The 19,294-nt window shown below is 42.3% G+C and overlaps 1 protein-coding gene across 3 annotated transcripts in view; it reads left to right on the forward strand.

The window, feature by feature from the left end:
- The first annotated feature begins 1,594 nt into the window (after nucleotides 1–1,594).
- Nucleotides 1,595–19,294, forward strand: part of CNTN5 (contactin 5) — a 1,298,632-nt gene continuing 1,280,932 nt past the window's right edge. For all 3 annotated transcript variants that reach the window (XM_075851517.1, XM_075851516.1, XM_075851518.1), the window contains exon 1: nucleotides 1,595–1,946. The gene's annotated coding sequence lies outside the window, so the exon portion shown is untranslated. The remainder of the gene's footprint in view (nucleotides 1,947–19,294) is intronic.

Here is a 19,294-nt window from a genome sequence, read left to right on the forward strand (position 1 = left end):
TCGCAACACACAATACTTTGTTGCAAGTTTAAGCACCCCATTGAATTCAATGGGGAAAACCCGCAACAGAAGAGCTGCGATTCCGCAGCATTAATTGACATGCTGCGGTTAAGGAAACCGCACCGCAGGTCAATTTCTGTGCGTTTTTTCCGCTGTGTGGGGACGAGATTTGTTGACATGTCACCCACACTGCTGCTACTGTAATATGCTGAGGATTTTCTGCAATGAATCTGTTGTGGAAAATCTGCAGTGTTTATGCCGTGTGTGTTCGTAGCCTAAAATGGGTTTTATAGACCAGACAATCCCTTTTAATTAATCCTAAAAAAAACACTAAAAAGTTGCAATGAAGTTACATCAAACCTCTGACAGCACAAAATAAAATACACAGCCAATAGAAGACAACGCACAGCTCCATCCAACGGATACAATGAGAGATCTAGTCAGACTTCCCAATTCTCCAGTCAAATGATAAATGTTGAGATTGTCGACCTTCATATGTTACGTGCCGGATAGTTTGCTGCTTTGACAGCCGATTACACCTCAGAGAAATCTCTTTCCCCCTCTTACTGCTCCCCCTCCCACTTGTCATGGACTCTCCCAGTCGCTCCCAGACTCCTGGGCTCCCAGTGCAGAGCTGTGGATGGAAAGCATTGATGTCTGTCTGGCTCTGTGTTACCCGCTGCCCTCCTCATTTGTGCACATATGACCAGCCACTAAATGTCACGTCACCAGAACTGCTGCGCGTTTTATTCACTGAGCATCATAGCAGCAGTTTCACGCCTAGGGGATGCCTCGCTGGTGACTAGCAGCTTATGCAGCAGTGATTGGTTGTAGATTAATGAAAAAATAATGAAGCATGATGTGCAAAAAAATAAAAAAAAAGAGACTATCCCGGCATTAAATACACGCCAATTATAATGCAACGGGATTAGATTTGCAACATCAGAGTAGTGGATGCCAACACGGCGGTGGCCGCTATATATTACATTGCAATGTGAGATATGTGATCGCGTGCATGTGAATATGAGTCTGTACTGGCACCTATGCCCAATTGTATCCTTATAAAGAAATTGTTACAATTGCATTAAGATGTTGCGAGTATTAGGAGGATACAATTGTTACAATATTATGATTATATGGCAGCTGGTGATACAATCAGAACATCATGTTGCAGTTAACATCTGGCAATTGCTACAATTGTAACAGCTAATGTTAAATGTGTAACGATATTGTATCCATAGCAATTACAACCATAAATAAATAAATAGATGCCAATCGCCTATTAATCCGCCTAGACATTGTATTTTGGAGCTCTATGGGTAGATACGGGCTGTCATTTCCACCAAGGAACAATGTGATGTGCTATGAGTCAGGAATACAGGTAGAGAAGAGGATGACTGAGCGAAAGAGATGGCAAAAACACAAACATACCGGGAGAGGGAGGTATGAAAAAGGAGAAATTCACTTCCAGCCAGTGTGAAAAGTAATGAGGAAAAGCAGACAGAGAGAGAGAGCGGATTGAGGGAGTATAAGAAGGGAATAAAAAAAAAAAAAAAGGAAAGAATGAGGTAGGGGAGGAGGGAGGAGAGACAGCTCGCAAGAACGACACAGCCAGTGAGAGGCGCCCAGCTGCACAGAAAAGGGAAAGCATTGGATGAAAAATTGTTATACACAAACCACCAACCAGAAAAGGTGCATCACCTATTCCCCAATATACAGAGAGGGTGGCATGGGCACAGATCCTGCTGCTGCTGGCGCTCAGGGTTGGATACCTGGACCTGGAGATACATTAGAGACAGTGGAATGCTGGACAATTCCCTTAGGACAATCTTAGAAACTCCTTCCCTCTGGCTGGAGATCTCCGAGAACTGCTGTGCTTGACTTTACCTGATAGTGGAATGATACAGAGACAAGCAGTGACAGACAGGGATCCTATGGCCGGCCAGGTAAGACATGTCTAGCACATGGGGTGGATTGCTGTGATGAGACTTTGGCATGGGCATTCTGAAGGCTTCTGCATGCTGTCTAATGAGACAGGCTAGGGTGGCAGGTATGGATAGGAAGTTCATGCTAAGTAGAATGTGACTGTCTATGGAGAAAAGGGGTCATCCCAATGGATTTGGGTTCCTACACCTGCTCTGCGGTACACCTAGGAGGGTGGATGTAGGAGTTAGGGATAAGTTGAAGTCTATCATATGGAGTAGTGTTGGTTGTACCCATGAAGTAACCCTAGGATTATACACTTGGTAGTAGGAGATCTGAGACAGGTTACTAGTGTCTTAAATGGTTTAACAGGTGTCTTAACATTCAACAGGGCTGCCTCTCCTAAATCCCATGGACAGAGCAGAGTAACGCAAATTAGGGGTTTTGCTGTAGGGTCTCACTTTATTGCTGGAACCATTATAGATGATTGGGGTAAAGTTTTGCTGGTAGTAATGGGCTGAGTAGAGTGTTACCATAGTTAAAGGAACAGTTACCATTTTTTTGTGATAATGATGATAATATTTGACGTTTGGCTGTGATGTGGACTAGTACAAGGTGATCATCACTAGACCCGATGCAGCTAATTAGGCGTAAGAAGCGCTGAATATTTCCATAGCCTTGTGAGTTGTATCTTTAATTCATGGTGTAATGATGTTTTCTTTAACCTTATCCGAGAGCCACAATATAAACTGTATAATCATCTACAGTAATGATACGTGTATGCGTGCGTGCGTGCGTGTGTGTGAATATTGTAACGTTGTGTTGTTATAAATATGTCACCCTAAAATACACAGATATAGCAGAGATGAATTTGTCACTTGGTTCCACTCATGGAGATATCGCTATGTATTTTCTGTGGCTTTACATAGGACTTCAGGTAAATCTTCTGCATTATCTTAACTCAAAGAAATATTAGGTACAGGTGAAATACAAATTACACATTCAGCTCTGCTGCATCTGTATTTGGTGACATGATAACTTTCCATCCATTACTTTCACTTTAAGTCTTTCTCCTGCCTCTATTGGCTGCTCAGAGCATTCCAACATAGTCAATAATTTTAGAATAGGAATGTGACAGAATTTTGTAATACACATGACTGAGGAAGATGCAATACCTTGTGCTATTCATGACATCAAGTGACTGGTCCAATGATCTGGGGGTATATTAAAGTATAATGTATAAAATAGTGTGCATATATGTATAGTGTGTTTATATATAGTGTGTATTTATGTATAGTGTATATAAATAGTGGTCATATATGTATATAGTGTGTTTGTGTGTGTATATATATATATATATAATATATATGTATATATAAATTGTGAGCGTATAGTATTTGTATAGTGTATATAGTCTGTATATATGTATATAGTCTGTATATATGTATATAGTGTGCATGTATGTATAGTATATAAATAGTGAGCATATAGTACATGCATAGTGTATATATAGTGTGTATGCATAGTATATAGTGAGCATATAGTATATGTATAGTATATATAGTGTGTATGCATAGTATATAGTGAGCATATAGTGTGTATGTATAGTATATAAATAGTGAGCATATAGTACATGTATAGTGTATATATAGTGTGTATGCATAGTATATAGTGAGCATATAGTATATATAGTGTGTATGTATAGTATATAAATAGTGAGCATATAGTACATGCATAGTGTATATATAGTGTGTATGTATAGTATATAAGTAGTGAGCATATAGTACATGTATAGTGTATATATAGTGTGTATGTATAGTATATAGTGAGCATATAGTATATGTATAGTATATATAGTGTGTATGTACAGTATATAAAGAGTTAGCATATAGTATATGTATAGCGTGTATATAGTGTGTATGTATAGTGAGCATATAGAATATGTATGAATATTGTATATAACTAGTGTGTATAATGTATATAAATAGTGAGCGTATAGTGTGTGTGTAAATATATATATATATATATATATATATATATATATATAATATGTATATTGGATAAAAACAGTGAGCATACAGTACATGTATAGCGTATATTGCGTATAAAATGTATAAATGATCAGCACTATAAAAAGTTTCCCCTGACCATATCATAACTGTCATCACATAGAAATACACACGGATAATATATTACATATTCTATACTAAATAACCAGGGGGTCAGGACAGTAGACCCCAAAGTTGGACTCTAAATACAATCTCTTTACAAATTTGCTACAATATATCTACTATTCATATCTATATTCCATATTCTGGGACCACGACATCCCACCCCACAAAACCCTCCTGTCCTAGTGAAGGGACCAGAATACAGATGTATCACCATGTTCCTTGAGCGATCCAACATTTTTAAGGATCTTTGAGGAAGATCTAAAATAGGTTAATGCAGACAAAGAGTTCCCATTTCTTAAAGTATCCATAGACATTAAGTATTGGTAGGGAAATCCTATAAATTATGGTGGACTATCTGAGATCTATAGAAAGTCATAGACATTGGGTAGGTAATAACGCTCTACGGCCACCTCAAGAGTGAGAAGTACCATGACTATGGGGCATCCACAATGCTGATAAGACAATATACAGTAGCAAGTTCTCGTATTTACAGATAATAATGGGTTTCTGAGATGAGAAGTGAATCACTTCTGGCCATGGAATGGTCCACTACTAATATAAAGCCTAAGACCTCCCATTATATATACACAATACCATTAAAAAAAAAGGATCTGCATTTATTTCCAGAAACAGCGCCACTCTCGTCTATGGGCTGTGTCAGGTATTGCAGCTCAGTCCCATTTTATGTGAATAAGACTGAGATGCATTACAGCCTATAGACAAGAGTGGCGCTGTTTTTAAACTTAGACTTTTTTTTTATAATTTCAGATAACCCCTTCAATTCCAGTTCTATCCTACATTCCCTCTCGAGCTTTTCCGGATAGGGGTCTGAAATTGTTTTAGGAGTAAAGTCCTAAGTCATTGTATGAAGTAATCCTCCTCCTCCTCCGCATGTTACATGGTCATTTTTGTGCTGCGTGGCCATAAAATGTAAATGACTTTTTTAATAGTAGCAGCTCATTCATGTTGTTTAGTAATAAGAGATTCCGTTTTGTGAGTCTCCGGGGGCTTTACTGAAGCAAAAGTCAAAACTTGCAATGAAATTTAATAGAGAAATAAAGTTTTCCAATTACATTGAAAGCTTCTAATTTTAACTGGATAAGAAATGATTAATTTTGTATCCGGCGCCAATTTTTTTTTTCTGGATTTCATTGAATAAGAGGTAATGAAAATCACTGCTCTAGAATGCTGGAGATCCATGTTATCTAGCAGCAGGAGGTTTTACATAGGACTGCAGGATAACCTACTACATTATTGTAACTCGTGGTCTCAAGCGTGCAGCTCTCCAGCTATTACCGAACTACAACTTTCAGCATGCCCTGACAAGCGCAGGCTGGGAGTTGTAGTTTTGCAACAGCTAGAAAGCCACAGGTTTGAAAATCCTTGATATGGAGTAATCTCAATGCACAGAAAATGGCAACTCCATAGAAGAAACTGACAATGTCAGCTCTGCTACATCTGTTTGTTTGTTTGTTTGTTTGTTTGTTTGTTTGTTTGTTTGTTTGTTTGTTTGTTTGTTTGTTTGTTTTGGAATGTGGTTCTACATTGTAGACATTTTATATGTTGAAAAACTGATTAATCTTAAACTTTATAGGTCTTTGTAAATATCATCTCACCCCATCAGTGTTCAATATTCCCCATTTAATGGACTGTGTAATACTAATATTAACCACTAGAGGGAGTTTAAAGCTTCCTCTTCTTTTCCTTCCTCAATCACAAGTTTTCCAAGTAAAAAGATGTCATGGAATAATTGACAAGTGAACTCAGAACTGTACTTGTCTTGCTCACTATATTGACCAATATCTATATACATATGCAGCAGAGCTGAGTTTGGTAGTCTAGAAGAGCTGAGTTGTCAATGAGTTACCACAGGACAAAAACTTCACAGTTAAATAACAAATTGAGCTCTGCTACATCTATGTTATGGACTTGGCAGGCTGTTGTTTCCTGGTTTTAATTTATAATTAACACTTATAATTGAGAAGTGCGGTATCCAGAGCTTAAGTGTGATTGTCTCCATCTGTTGTAGATTCAGTTTATTATTATAAAAAACGTATGTAAAAAAATAAATCTGTTTTAAACAATTTGATGAAGTAGACATGATAAAAAAAATTGATTTTCATTTTTTTTTAAAAATTTGTATAATTTCCACTTGTATTGCATTGAGTACCATTTCTTCCGATTTTTGACCTAACCAGAATGCAGATGGAGATGGTTTGAGTGAAGCAAATTTTGCAATTCAGTGTCTACAAACTATGATGGGCTCCCAACTTAATCATCTACCCTTGTAGACGCTGACATCAGGGCAGAGTCAGGCATGGGCAGCATGTGTGGCGGTGCTGGAACTACTGCTCAGGCAATTAACTTGTTTAATTAAATGCACTCAATCTAAATGTTCATTTTTATAACCTTATGGAAGTGTAAAATCAACAATAATCACAATATACAGTTAATTGTTAGCAGTCTACCCTATAAACAGAACTTCTTGTGCATTTAAACGATATAATATGGATTGGAATAGTCAGAATGAGATACATAAAAAAAAGGGCCTAAAATAGTTTTGTTTTTTTCTAGAAACAGCGCCACTCCTGTTCATAGGCTGTGTTTGGTATTGCAAGTCAGCTCAATTTCAGAGAAAAATGGCCAGGCTGATATAGCAACGAGGTTGGCAGTAGCGTAGCTAGCGGCGGGGGGGGGGGGGGGGGCATCCGGAGGTGATGGACCAGGGCCCACTTAGATGGTAGGGCCTGCCATAACCGCCGCCAAAGCCATGACAGCCGCCACGGCCATGCCACTATACTCTTCAATTTAGCAGACGTGGGCATGTCTGCTAGAGCACACCACTGACGCTGACCGCCAGAGAGAAGAGCAGAAGAAGCATGCGTGTGAATAAATGGATGGATGGATACAGGGATGATGGGGCTTGTATACAGGGGTAATGGCTGGTATATACAGGAATGATGGGGTTGATGTAGTGTAGGAATGACGGCTGGACTACCCATCATCCCTGTATATAACAAACATCATCCCTTTAAAACAACCATCATCCCTGTATATAACAACCATCATCCCTGTGTATAAACCCCATCATCCCTGTATATACCAGCTAGGTATACAGGGATGGTGGCTGGTATATACAGGGATGAAGGGGTTAATGTAGGGATGATGGCTGGACTACCCATCATCCCTGTATATAACAACCATCATCCCTGTATATAAACCCCATCATCCCCGTATATACCAGCTAGGTATACAGCGACGATGTCTGGTATATACAGGGATGATGGGAGTTATATACAGTGATCATGGCTGGACCAGCCATCAGCATATACAGAACTCTTACTCATTCAGATTGATGACCATTATAATTAGAATGCGCCTCTTCAGTTGCAAACATGCGTTGGCGGGTGGGGGGCCCGCTCAGATATGTTTCGCCTCCCGTGTGGTAAATCCCTAGCTACGTCTCTGGAGGTTGGGAAGAGATGGGGAGAGGCACAGGAGTATAACTTATGGCTATTTTCCTAGTAACTCGTTGGACCTGAACTTATAGGGTGTATTCACATGGTGTAGTTTTACTGTGTTTTTACTGAGATTTGGTGCGGTTTTGCAAGAATGGGAAAAGGGGCAAATCAAGGTAAAAAAGCATGCATTTTTGCAGTGTGATTTTCGGCCTTGTGGCAAAACTGCACCGTGTGACTCCACCTATAAGATACTGCCCTTAACTAAAGCAACATATACGGAAATATCCGCTTTAAAACCGTACTGCAGTCACAAAATGTCATTACCTCCACAATCCCCTACCCAGTCTGCTATTTATTCTTGAGGAGTTGAGACGGAATCCGTGCCAAATTGACTATTTGAGAATGGGAACTTTGAGTACATAGAATTCTGAATTCACAGGAAATTTAGGGCGGGTTCACACATGGCGGAATTTCACTTAAATTCCGCTGCGGACACTCCGCAGCGTTAATCCGCAGCGGAGCCGTTTCTCCATTGACTTTCACTTTAATTTAGCAGTGTTCGTTTACACGATGCGTACAATTCCGCTGCGGAGCGGAATTTGGTGTCCGCAGCATGCTCTGTCTGTTGCGGAGCAGTGGCGGACTGGTTGCGGACTCATGGCGGAATTTCTCCATTGACTTCAATGGAGAGTCAAAATTCCGCAATGAAGTCCGCAGATCTTATGTGTGCTGCGGAGCGTATTGTTTTTACTACCATGACATTTCTTCATTCTGGCTGGACCTATGTATTTCTAGGTCTACAGCCAGACTGAGGAAGTCAATGGGGCTCCCGTAATGACGGGAGCGTTGCTAGGAGACGTCTGTAAATAGTCACTGTCCAGGGTGCTGAAAGAGTTAAGCGATCGGCAGTAACTGTTTCTGCACCCGGGACAGTGACTACCGATCTCAATATACATGTATCTGTAAAAAAACATATAAGTTCATACTTACCGAGAACTCCCTGCGTCTGTCTCCAGTCCGGCCTCCCAGGATGACGTTTCAGTGTAAGTGACGGCTGCAGCCAATCACAGGCCAAGCACAGGCTGCAGCGGTCACATGGACTGGCGCGTCATCCAGGGAGATCGGGCTGGATGCCGAAAGAGGGACGCGTCACCAAGACAACGGCCGGTAAGTATGAATTTCTTTGACTTTCACTAGGGAAAGTGCTGTCCCTTCTCTCTATCCTGCACTGAATAGGGAGAAGAGAAGCACTTTTCCTGCAGTCCGCAGCGGCCAGTCCGCATCAATTTTCTGCACATTTTGTGCAGATCCGCTGCAGAATCTGCAACGCAGATTCTGTGCGGCATTGATGCGGACAGTTGCGGAGGAATTCCGCCATGTGTGGTCATGCCCTTAGTCTGATGTACAGCAGACTGCCTCTGTATACTGCACAGACTTGTAGATCAAACAGGAAAACTGCACAGGAACTCACAAAGCTTCAGGATATAAAACAAGGAAGACACAGGGGAGAAGTGCAGGAATAGAAGTATCGGGGGAGCTGTATATATGGAGGGATGTATGCAGCAATCACGTCTGCTACTTCAGAACTGGTTTGGAAACACGGATTGTTTTTCCTGTCCCTCCAGAAGAAAAACGTAGAATTCTGCATCCAGGAGAGACGTAAATCTTCTATAAATCCACGAAGAATAAAGTATCCAACTTTACGGCAAGATCTCTTTTTCCTATGCGGTCACTGAAGATTTTCTTTAAAGACTGACTGAAGAAAATGTGAGCGAACGATAAAGTAGACTGTATGAGACCGTGAAAATGGGCCGGGAGGAAAAAAGGATATTGACTAACAAGTGCTCAGTGCCATGCTATGACTGTTTAACAACATAAGAGTCTTCTGAGAGCTCTGTCTAGGCAAGATAAACTATAGCAACAAGAGAATAGCAGAGCTCAGGCAGTGACGGAAGAAAAGTCACGTCTGTGCGATCACAGCTCCTGCTACTCCAGCTGATCGCAGAGAAAGAGTAATGTGGAATCGTGATCAGAATCTCAAGCCCTGATGGTTGTGATGTCAACGAGTGACATCAAGAAATCACAGTGATGTCATCACTGGGATCCTCTGTATAAAGACAATATTTTTTTTTGTTAGAAGGGTCCCCCAGCAATAAGCTAATGATGTAGACTGTACATAGGAAAAAATGGGAACCCCTAGCAAGGATTAAAATGCCCACCCCCACCCCCTTTATGTTACTGGGTTCTACCATCCAGGACATAACAGCCTGGTGGTTGTTTTCCCCTCCACAATGCGACAATCATTCCTGGGCCCCCTCTCTCCTGTGGGGGAGCATAATAGCAAGCCTTTCGTTCTCCTACAGCGCCACCACAGGGAAAATTAGGCATTACACTGTTATCTTGAAAGGAATGGGCAGTCCCTATACCGCTCAGGGTATGTTCACACGCAAACTCAAAAGCATCTGAAAATACGGAGCTGTTTTCAAGGGAAAACAGCTCCTGATTTTCAGATGTTTTTTTTTATGCCACTCGCGATTTTTGCGGCGTTTTATGGGCATGACCACACGTGGCGGATTTCCTCCGCAACTGTCCGCATCAATGCCGCACAGAATCTGCGTTGCAGATTCTGCTGCGGATCTGCACAAAATGTGCAGTACATTGATGCGGACTAGCTGCTGCGGACTGCGGGAAAAGTGCTTCCCTTCTCTGTATCAGTGCAGGATAGAGAGAAGGGACAGCACTTTCCCTAGTGAAAGTAAACGAATTTCATACTTACCGGCCGTTGTCTTGGTGACGCGTCCCTCTTTCGGCATCCAGCCCGACCTCCCTGGATGACGCGCCAGTCCATGTGACCGCTGCAGCCTGTGCTTGGCCTGTGATTGGCTGCAGCCGTCACTTACACTGAAACGTCATCCTGGGAGGCCGGACTGGAGACAGACGCAGGGAGTTCTCGGTAAGTATGAACTTATATGTTTTTTTACAGATACATGTATATTGAGATCGGTAGTCACTGTCCCGGGTGCAGAAACAGTTACTGCCGATCGCTTAACTCTTTCAGCACCCTGGACAGTGACTATTTACAGACGTCTCCTAGCAACGCTCCCGTCATTACGGGAGCCCCATTGACTTCCTCAGTCTGGCTGTAGACCTAGAAATACATAGGTCCAGCCAGAATGAAGAAATGTCATGGCAAAAAAGCAAGACGTATCCGCAGCACACATAACATGTGCATGACAGCTGCGGACTTCATTGCGGAACTTAGAATCTCCATTGAAGTCAATGGAGAAATTCCGCCATGAGTCCGCCACTGCTCCGCAACAGACAGAGCATGCTGCGGACACCAAATTCCGCTCCGCAGCCTATGCTCCGCAGCGGAATGTTACGCATCGTCTAAACGAACACTTCTAAATAGAAGTGGAAGTCAATGCAGAAACGGCTCCGCTGCGGATTAACGCTGCGGAGTGTCCGCAGCGGAATTTAAGTGAAATTCCGCCACGTGTGAACCCAGCCTTTATGGCCGTTTTTGGAGCTGTTTCCTATAGAGTCAATGATAAACAGCTCCAAAAAAGTCCCAAGAAGTGTCCTGCACTTCTTTTTCGCTGCCATTTTTTTATGCGGCCGTTTTTCAAAATGACTGCGTAAAAAAACGGCCCATCAGAACAGAACGCCGTTTTTCCCATTTAAATCAATGGGCAGATGTTTGGAGGCGTTCTGCTCCCGATTTTTCAGGCGTTTACGGCCCGAAAAACGTCCAAAAATAGGCAGTGTGAACATACCCTAATTGTGAAGTTGAATCGACGGGGGTGACATGATGGCTACCTTTAAGGCTAGAGTTCCATAGTGAAATATATCATGCAGTAGATCGCCATTCGATATCGTGCAATATCACATGTAATATAGTCCCAAAGGTCAAATGAAATCACATGGGTACATTAATGCAACCAAGATATTGCAAATGTGCAATTTCCTTACCCATATGGTTATATTAAAATCACATCCAATGTTGTCCAATGTTTTGCGATATTATATCATTCAATTATTTGTTCTTTTCTCCGGGAAGGTCCCACACATATTTTTGTATATATCTAATAGTCATACATTACATCTATTAAAGCAATACTCCAGGCAAAGTGATACACTGGGTCATGTCTAGTGCATATCCTGTGGGGTCCTGAGGGGGCGGAGCATGACACGATTCACTCTTAGGGCTGCTTTGAATCTCTGTGTCATTGACGGCTCGTTCAGGCCCTGGACAAAGAATAATACAACACTGTGTGTACGTTTTGTCTGAAATGTTCCTTATTGTAACTATTGGAAGTTGGACAATGAATGTAACAAAATAAGTTTGAAGGGGTTAATACAGTCCTGAAACCTGTTACAATGTATCATTGATGGCCGCTTATAACGTTACAGGTTTGTAAAATGAATTGAGTGGTTCCATAAATAACGCATGGATTTGCCATCACCTGTTGTATATACAAGCAGCAATAATGTAGATTTCAAGGGGAGGTCCAATTAGCAACATCACCAGAGCGCTTACTGGAGCTGAGAAAAAAAATATTACATTACCAGTTAGGTATTTTTGGGATAAAAACATCAAAGAAGTTTTAAAAGACACAATTGTGAAAGGTTGTATGCAATAATAATAAAAAAAAAAATATTTGTTTAAAAGAAACAGCGCCACTCTAGTACATGGGCTATTCCTGGTATTGCAACTCAGCCCCCTTAACTTTTAACATATGATGCATTCAAATACCTATGTCCGCCAATACATTATTGCCTGTCAGCGTAAAACCTATTAGGCAATTCCAAAGGCATGGCTTAATGGGATTTACATATATGCCATACATATATAACCGTCATCCGATTGATCATTATAAGGGCTTGTCCACACACAACGGAATTGCTGCAGAAAATTTCTGCAGCAATTCCATTGAAAGTAGCAGACCTTCTGCTGCAGCAAAAACGCACCATGTCCTGCGGCTATTATGGCAGAAAATGGTGCGTATTTTGCTGCGTTTTTCACAATGTTAGGAGATGGAGACGTCTCCTCTGAAAAACGCAGCAAATCCGGCCACTTTCCGCAGTAGAAATTGACATGCTGCGGTCCGAAAATACGAACCGCAAGTAAATTTTGCTCAGAATTTTTATGCTGCTACTGTATTCTGCTACGTTTTTTCCGTCCGCAATTTTGGACAGAAGAAACTCAGCGATTCCACAACGTGTGGACGAGTCCTAAGACAAATGGAGCTCCTTCCCTTTATTTACAATTTCTTAGATGCCATAACTTTTGAATGTGGCATCTAAATTTCGGCCATTGCCCAGGATAGAAACTGTCAATGGCAGCCGTCCCCCTGCCAGTAAAAGCGCCGGCACAGCTTCTGTGCCCGTGACATCCCCCTGCAATACAGTAGCTGAGAACTTGCTTCCAGCCTCATAAACGGCAGAAGTCAGGAAGGGGTTAAAGTGGGCGACAGGCTCCCACTTAATTGGGCAATTATCTGATAATCACTGATGTCTGCACGGTTCCCTATAGTAATAAGGGCCTGCATGGGGCCTGCGCATATATGATGTACAGTATATACGTATGACAGATTTTCAGGATTCCCGGATCTTCAGATGTAGAATTAATTGTCTTGTATATCAGTGGTTATATCTATTAAATAGATTTTTCCCATGAAATGTGTTTTCTGACATGATGATGGACATATCATAAGACTGGTGGGGTCTGGAACACACACATGGCCCCAGATGTTTTTTTTCCACTTCACCAGTGGAAATTAAAACCATCGGGTTCTTTAAATTGGTGGGGGTCCAGTTACTGTTAACATGTCTCAAGCCTCTACGATGGGAAAAAATTCTATCTATCTATCTATCTATCTATCTGTGTGTCTATATATTCAGCACATGCGGAAAACGCATGCACCAACCCTAAACCCCCAAAATATGCCGCTGTATACCATATAATGTCGTACGTCAACCTTAGATTCCTTTGCATATAGATGTGTCCATCCTTACCCTATTTGGTTAAGGTCTTCAATTTTTCATAAAACCAAATTCAATACAATATTGAGACATGCTAGCAAAACCCTTGACTGGCTGCAATTCACATCACTACCACTGGGTGGCCACACATAGACACATGCCATAGACATCTCACGACATGACATGAATATCGCGAAATCATGTTTTTTTTTACAAAGCTGTTCATTTCGCACCACACTTCTCCGGATATGTTGAGATATGAGGAAAGAGAAGGATGGACACATCTGTACCTCGTGAAATATTTTATTTGATGGGGGTTAACTGTATAAGAAACTCAGTTCTGCGTTTTTCTAGTTATGCCTACGTATACCTTTGCGGTGGATGCCAAAAGAACACTCTTTTGCCATCCCTCGTGTCCGTACTGGATTCTATGGACCCATTCAGTGTATGTGCCGGGAGTACTTTTTGTCGCATATGCTGAAAGTGCACATGGAACGTGGTGTGAACATAGCCTAACCTTGCTCCCTGGTCACAATATTTCTGTCTCTCCCTCCTTCTTTAACCCTCAAATTGCATTCGGATTTAACCAAAATGTTAGGCAGGAATACGTATAGAAGACGGCAGTTATGGGGATATAATATTATAATTAGTGCCAGTAGTTACAATTCTTGTGTGTGGCAATAGATGTAATGACGGTACCTTGGAAAGTAGTCTCAGAAGAAAGCCAGTAAAATAAAGAAAATAAAGCAACCTGGAGCAAGTAATAAAGTGGTTTATTAAAAATTTAATTTCTTTCAAAACTGAATTTAAAAAGACGCTCACAAAACCCGACAAATAAATCACAGCATTTTGAGGCACTGGAACGTACAAGCTGAACTGTTTCTGTATCTCCAATTTGCTCAAGGCGAGGTCCGATTTCAGCAAATTAATGCAATTTTGTTTTGTATAATAAAAAGTTATACAATTTTCCAATCTACTTTCTGTATTAATTCCTCATGGCTTTCAAGATCTCTGCTTGTTGTTATTCAGCAGGAACATTCATTGTTTACTTCCAGTGGATAAAATTCTGTCCATGATCATGTGATGGACACACAGCTGCACGCCTCGTTACATGATCATGTGATGGACACACAGGTGCTGGAAACGTTACATGATCATGTGATGGACACACAGGTGCTGGAAACGTTACATGATCATGTGATGGACACACAGGTGCTGGGACCGTTACATGGTCATGTGATGGACACACAGGTGCTGGGACCGTTACATGGTCATGTGATGGACACACAGGTGCTGGAAACGTTACATGATCATGTGATGGACACACAGGTGCTGGAAACGTTACATGATCATGTGATGGACACACAGGTGCTGGGACCGTTACATGGTCATGTGATGGACACAGGTGCTGAGACCATAACATGGTCATGTGATGGACACACAGGTGCTGGGGCAGTTACATGGTCATGTGATGGACACACAGGTGCTGGGGCAGTTACATGGTCATGTGATGGACACAGGTGCTGGGACCGTTACATGGTCATGTGATGGACACACAGGTGCACTGCTCGTTACAAGACACAGCTCTGTTACACATACTGTAACTGTAACGAGTCGTACACCTGCTAATAATGAAGACTGAGGTCAAACTAACAGGACTCAAACCAATCACACTTAGGGTATGTTCACACCGATCGGATTTGCTGCAGCAAATCCAACCTAGGTACTGCAGGGAATTCCGGCCAAAAGTCCAGAACAAATCAGGTTTGATGTGGTGCAGAAGTTCGGCCGGATTTTCCGCTGTGAACCCCACATAGGGGGATAAAAGAGAAAAGTTGCTTCTCGCCTCCTTTGCTCTCCCATAGTGATGCGTCACTCATCCCAGGGCTAGTGTCAGTGCTGCCGGCCTCCCGGGAAGAGATTTTCTCCCATGTGATCGTGGCAGCCCGTGATTGGCTGCAGCAGTCACATAAGATGAAACATCATCCCAGGAGGCCGGCAGCACTGAGACCAGAGGGGGAAAAAGCGACACATCACTAGGGGAACGCCAGAGAAGGAGAGTATGAAATGTTCTTTTTTTTTTGCTTGTTTTTTCTCTCTATTTGTAATTTTTGCGGCAAATTTGCAACTACAAAATAAAGATTTGCAATTTATTACAGAATTTCACTTTTCTATTGAATGCAACAAATATGCAACCACTCCGCAGCATAAGGGCAAAGCCCCACGTGGCGGAATTGCTCTTGAATTCCGCTGCGGACACTCCGCAGCGTTAATCCGCAGCGGACCCGTTTCTCCATTGCCTTCCGCTGCTTTTTAGTAGGGTTCGTTTAGACAATGCGGAAAATTCCGCTGCGGAGCATAGGCTGCGGTGCAGAGTTTGGTGTCCGCAGCATACAATGGTTGTTGCGGACGTGTGGCGGACTGGTTGCGGACTCATTGCGGAAGTTCTACATTGACTTCAATGGAGATTCTAAATTCCGCAATGAAGTCCGCAGCTGTCATGTACATGTTATGTGTGCTGCGGACGCGTATTGCTTTTTTGACATGACATTTCTTCATTCTGGCTGGACCTGTGTATTTCTAGGTCTACAGCCAGACTGAGGAAGTCTATGGGGCTCCCGTAATTACGGGCGACTACGTGTGTGCACCCATAATTACGGGAGTGTTGCTAGGCGACGACAGTAAATAGTCACTGTCCAGGGTGCTGAAAGAGTTAAGCGATAGGCAGTAACTGTTTCAGCACCCTGGACAGTGACTACCGATCCCAATATACAGCAACATGTAAAAAAAATAGAAGTTCATACTTACCGAGAACTCCCTGCTTCTTCCTCCAGTCCGGCTTCCCAGGATGACGTTTCAGTCTAAGTGACGGCTGCAGCCAATCACAGGCCAATCACAGGCTGTAGCGGTCACATGGACTGCCGCGTCATCCAGGGAGGTCGGGCTGGATGCCGAAAGAGGGACGCGTCACCAAGACAACGGCCGGTAAGTATGAAATTCTTTTACTTTCACTAGGGAAAGTGCTGGCCCTTCTCTCTATCCTGCACTGATAGAGAGAAGGGAAGTACTTTCACCTCAATACGCAACGGCTAGTCCGCATCAATTTACTGCACATTTTGGGCAGATCCGCAACAGAATCTGCAACGCAGATTCTGTGCGGCATTGATGTGGACAGTTGCGGAAGAAATACGCCACGTGGGGCCATGCCCTAAACTGACCTGCTGCGGATTAAAAAAATTTCACCGCAGGTCAATATTTGCACAGAAATTTTCGGCAACGTATTAATGGGATTTTTTCAAAACTCATCCACTTTGCTGCTATTGTAATATGCTGCAGATTGTCCATCCGAAAATCCCAACAGAAAATCTGCAGCAATACGCTATGTGTGAACATAGCCTTAGATGACAATAAGCCCTAGAAACAACCGGACCTATGAGGAACATCCACAGAATATCATACTGGGGTGCATCAGTTGCTGCGGATTTCTCTTTTTGGGGGATAGTTCACACATTATTTATATGACCTCGTGTACTGGACTCATTTTATTTACTGTTCATAGTAAGGGGGGAAAAAAATAAAGAAGGAAAATAGCAAATATTTAGAGAGGGAAATTATTTTGTTCAGATGCGAAAAGAAGTTGAAGAAGGAGATGCAGAGGACGAGCGTGAACCACAGTTACCGCTTCTACTATTTCAACTTTTCTAAATCAATAAGCCCAGCCATGAAAGTATAATGAGAGAAGAGAACGGGATTGGTTTGTAATGAAATATCAGATGAGCCCTGCCATGTTTGCTATTGATCCTCGGATTGACGGACAGCAGCGGGTAGAGTCAATAGCTGCTAAGAAATCCAGACTTTTCTACAATCAACTTCATCTGCTACAGATTATCTGATCCTTAAGACGGAATTAACCGAAGTCCCACGTAATAAATGGCAATATACCTCCAATTGTACAGATACCGGCCATGGAGACTCAACTGGGACGCCAATTATTTGCACAAATTAAAGGGGTACTACACCAAATGCAAGAGCGGTAACTTAAAGGGAACCTGTCACCAGCATTTCACCTATTAAAGGAGCACTCCACTTTATTTTTTTTATTGCACCCTCCATTTATACATTGGTGTTTTAGTGGGGTGCTATGTGCAAAAATACTTACCTATCCCCGTATCTTGTCGTTTTTCATGCCCAGCGCAGCTTACGTGATCTTTATTCTGACCTGGTCTGGAATTGCTGCTTTTCAGAGAACCGGAAGTAAGCCTCTCAATGCATTGCTGCTCCCATAAGAATGAATTGAGAGCCTGAGTTACGGTTTTAGTCAAAAGTACAGCGACTCCGGACAAGTCAGAGGGAAGATCATGTGAGCGGCGCTGCAACCGAAAAAAGATAAGATACGGGGATCGGTAAGTATTTTTGCACACAGCACCCCACTGAAACACCAATGTATAAATGGAGGGTGTAATAAAAAAATTAAGTGGAGTGCTCCTTTAAACCAGCAAAACCTAATGGTAGTGGGGGAATTTTTTTTTTTTTTTTTATATAACCCACAATTATCTTCTAAGTAGTTCTGTACCTTTAGTGTTCAGTTTTTACGTGTTTCCGCACCGTATTCTAATGAGCATAAAAGAGTCATATCTTCATTCCTCAAGTCTTTCCGAGTTTACCCCGCCTCCTTACTTTTGATTGAGAGCTCCTCGCCTCCCCCAGCACACAAAATCCTGCGCTTGCGCATCGATGTCCTGTTCTGGTGCGTGCGCACAATGGAACACCTCAGCAGAGCATGCGCAGCAACTAGATTTGAGGCCCAGACGAAGCAGGGAAGGGTGTCATACCATACATGACGGGTGCATACGCGCTGTTTCAGACAAGATTTCGTCACTCAGGGTGGGCCAGTTTTCGTCAGTGGGCGGGCATAAGAAGAGGAACGAACGAGACTGCCGGATTATTACCATAAAAGGTGCAAAATGTTTGAAGACCGTTATTTACGGTCGGAGGAGGAGTTTAGGAGACGGGATAACAGCAATGGACTCTTAACAGCAGCGGCCAGCGAGGGGTGAGTAGAGTTCAATAGGTGAAATGTTGGTGACAGGGTCCCTTTAAAGTCCACAATGCAAAATCTAAAGGACCCACCAAACTATTACCGATCATTCATAGTACTGGTATCCTCATATGGGATAGAGGCACATTGTGTGCCCCCACGGGCTTCAGGACCGGGGTGTGACTGCAACCTCTACTCCCCCTATAGTTACTAAACCTGTGTAAAATCCTGTAGGTTTTAAATTTTGCCCCCTGAATATGTGACTGGGTGGAAACGGGAGAGACTGTAAATGTTAACGTGCATGCATCCGCAAAGTGGCCTATATTATATACTTCTATGAATGTGTGGCTTCGGCAGATGTTGCAGAAGTGAACTGAACAATTATCTCATTGGGGCTGTATTGTTCGTGTGTCATGATCACCTTGTGTAAAATCAGAGATATATAACATTGTGATATCTTGGTAATGATGAGCTGAGCTAAATGAGCTCAAACTCAGCTCTGCTACATCTGACGGTTACATCTACAATAGTAAGAATTTTAAAACATTTGTATGGGGGGGGGGCTTTAAAAACAGCGCCACTCGTGTGCATTGGCCATGTCTGGTATTGCAGCTTAGCTTCATTTATTTGGAGGGGAGGACCCCTTTACCAACTTGCCATAAAAGAATGACTAAATGACATATTTAGAAGAATTATTGTTATTTTTTATTTAT

Source organism: Rhinoderma darwinii, chromosome 2 (genome assembly GCF_050947455.1).
Source record: "Rhinoderma darwinii isolate aRhiDar2 chromosome 2, aRhiDar2.hap1, whole genome shotgun sequence".
Lineage (NCBI taxonomy): Eukaryota > Metazoa > Chordata > Amphibia > Anura > Rhinodermatidae > Rhinoderma > Rhinoderma darwinii.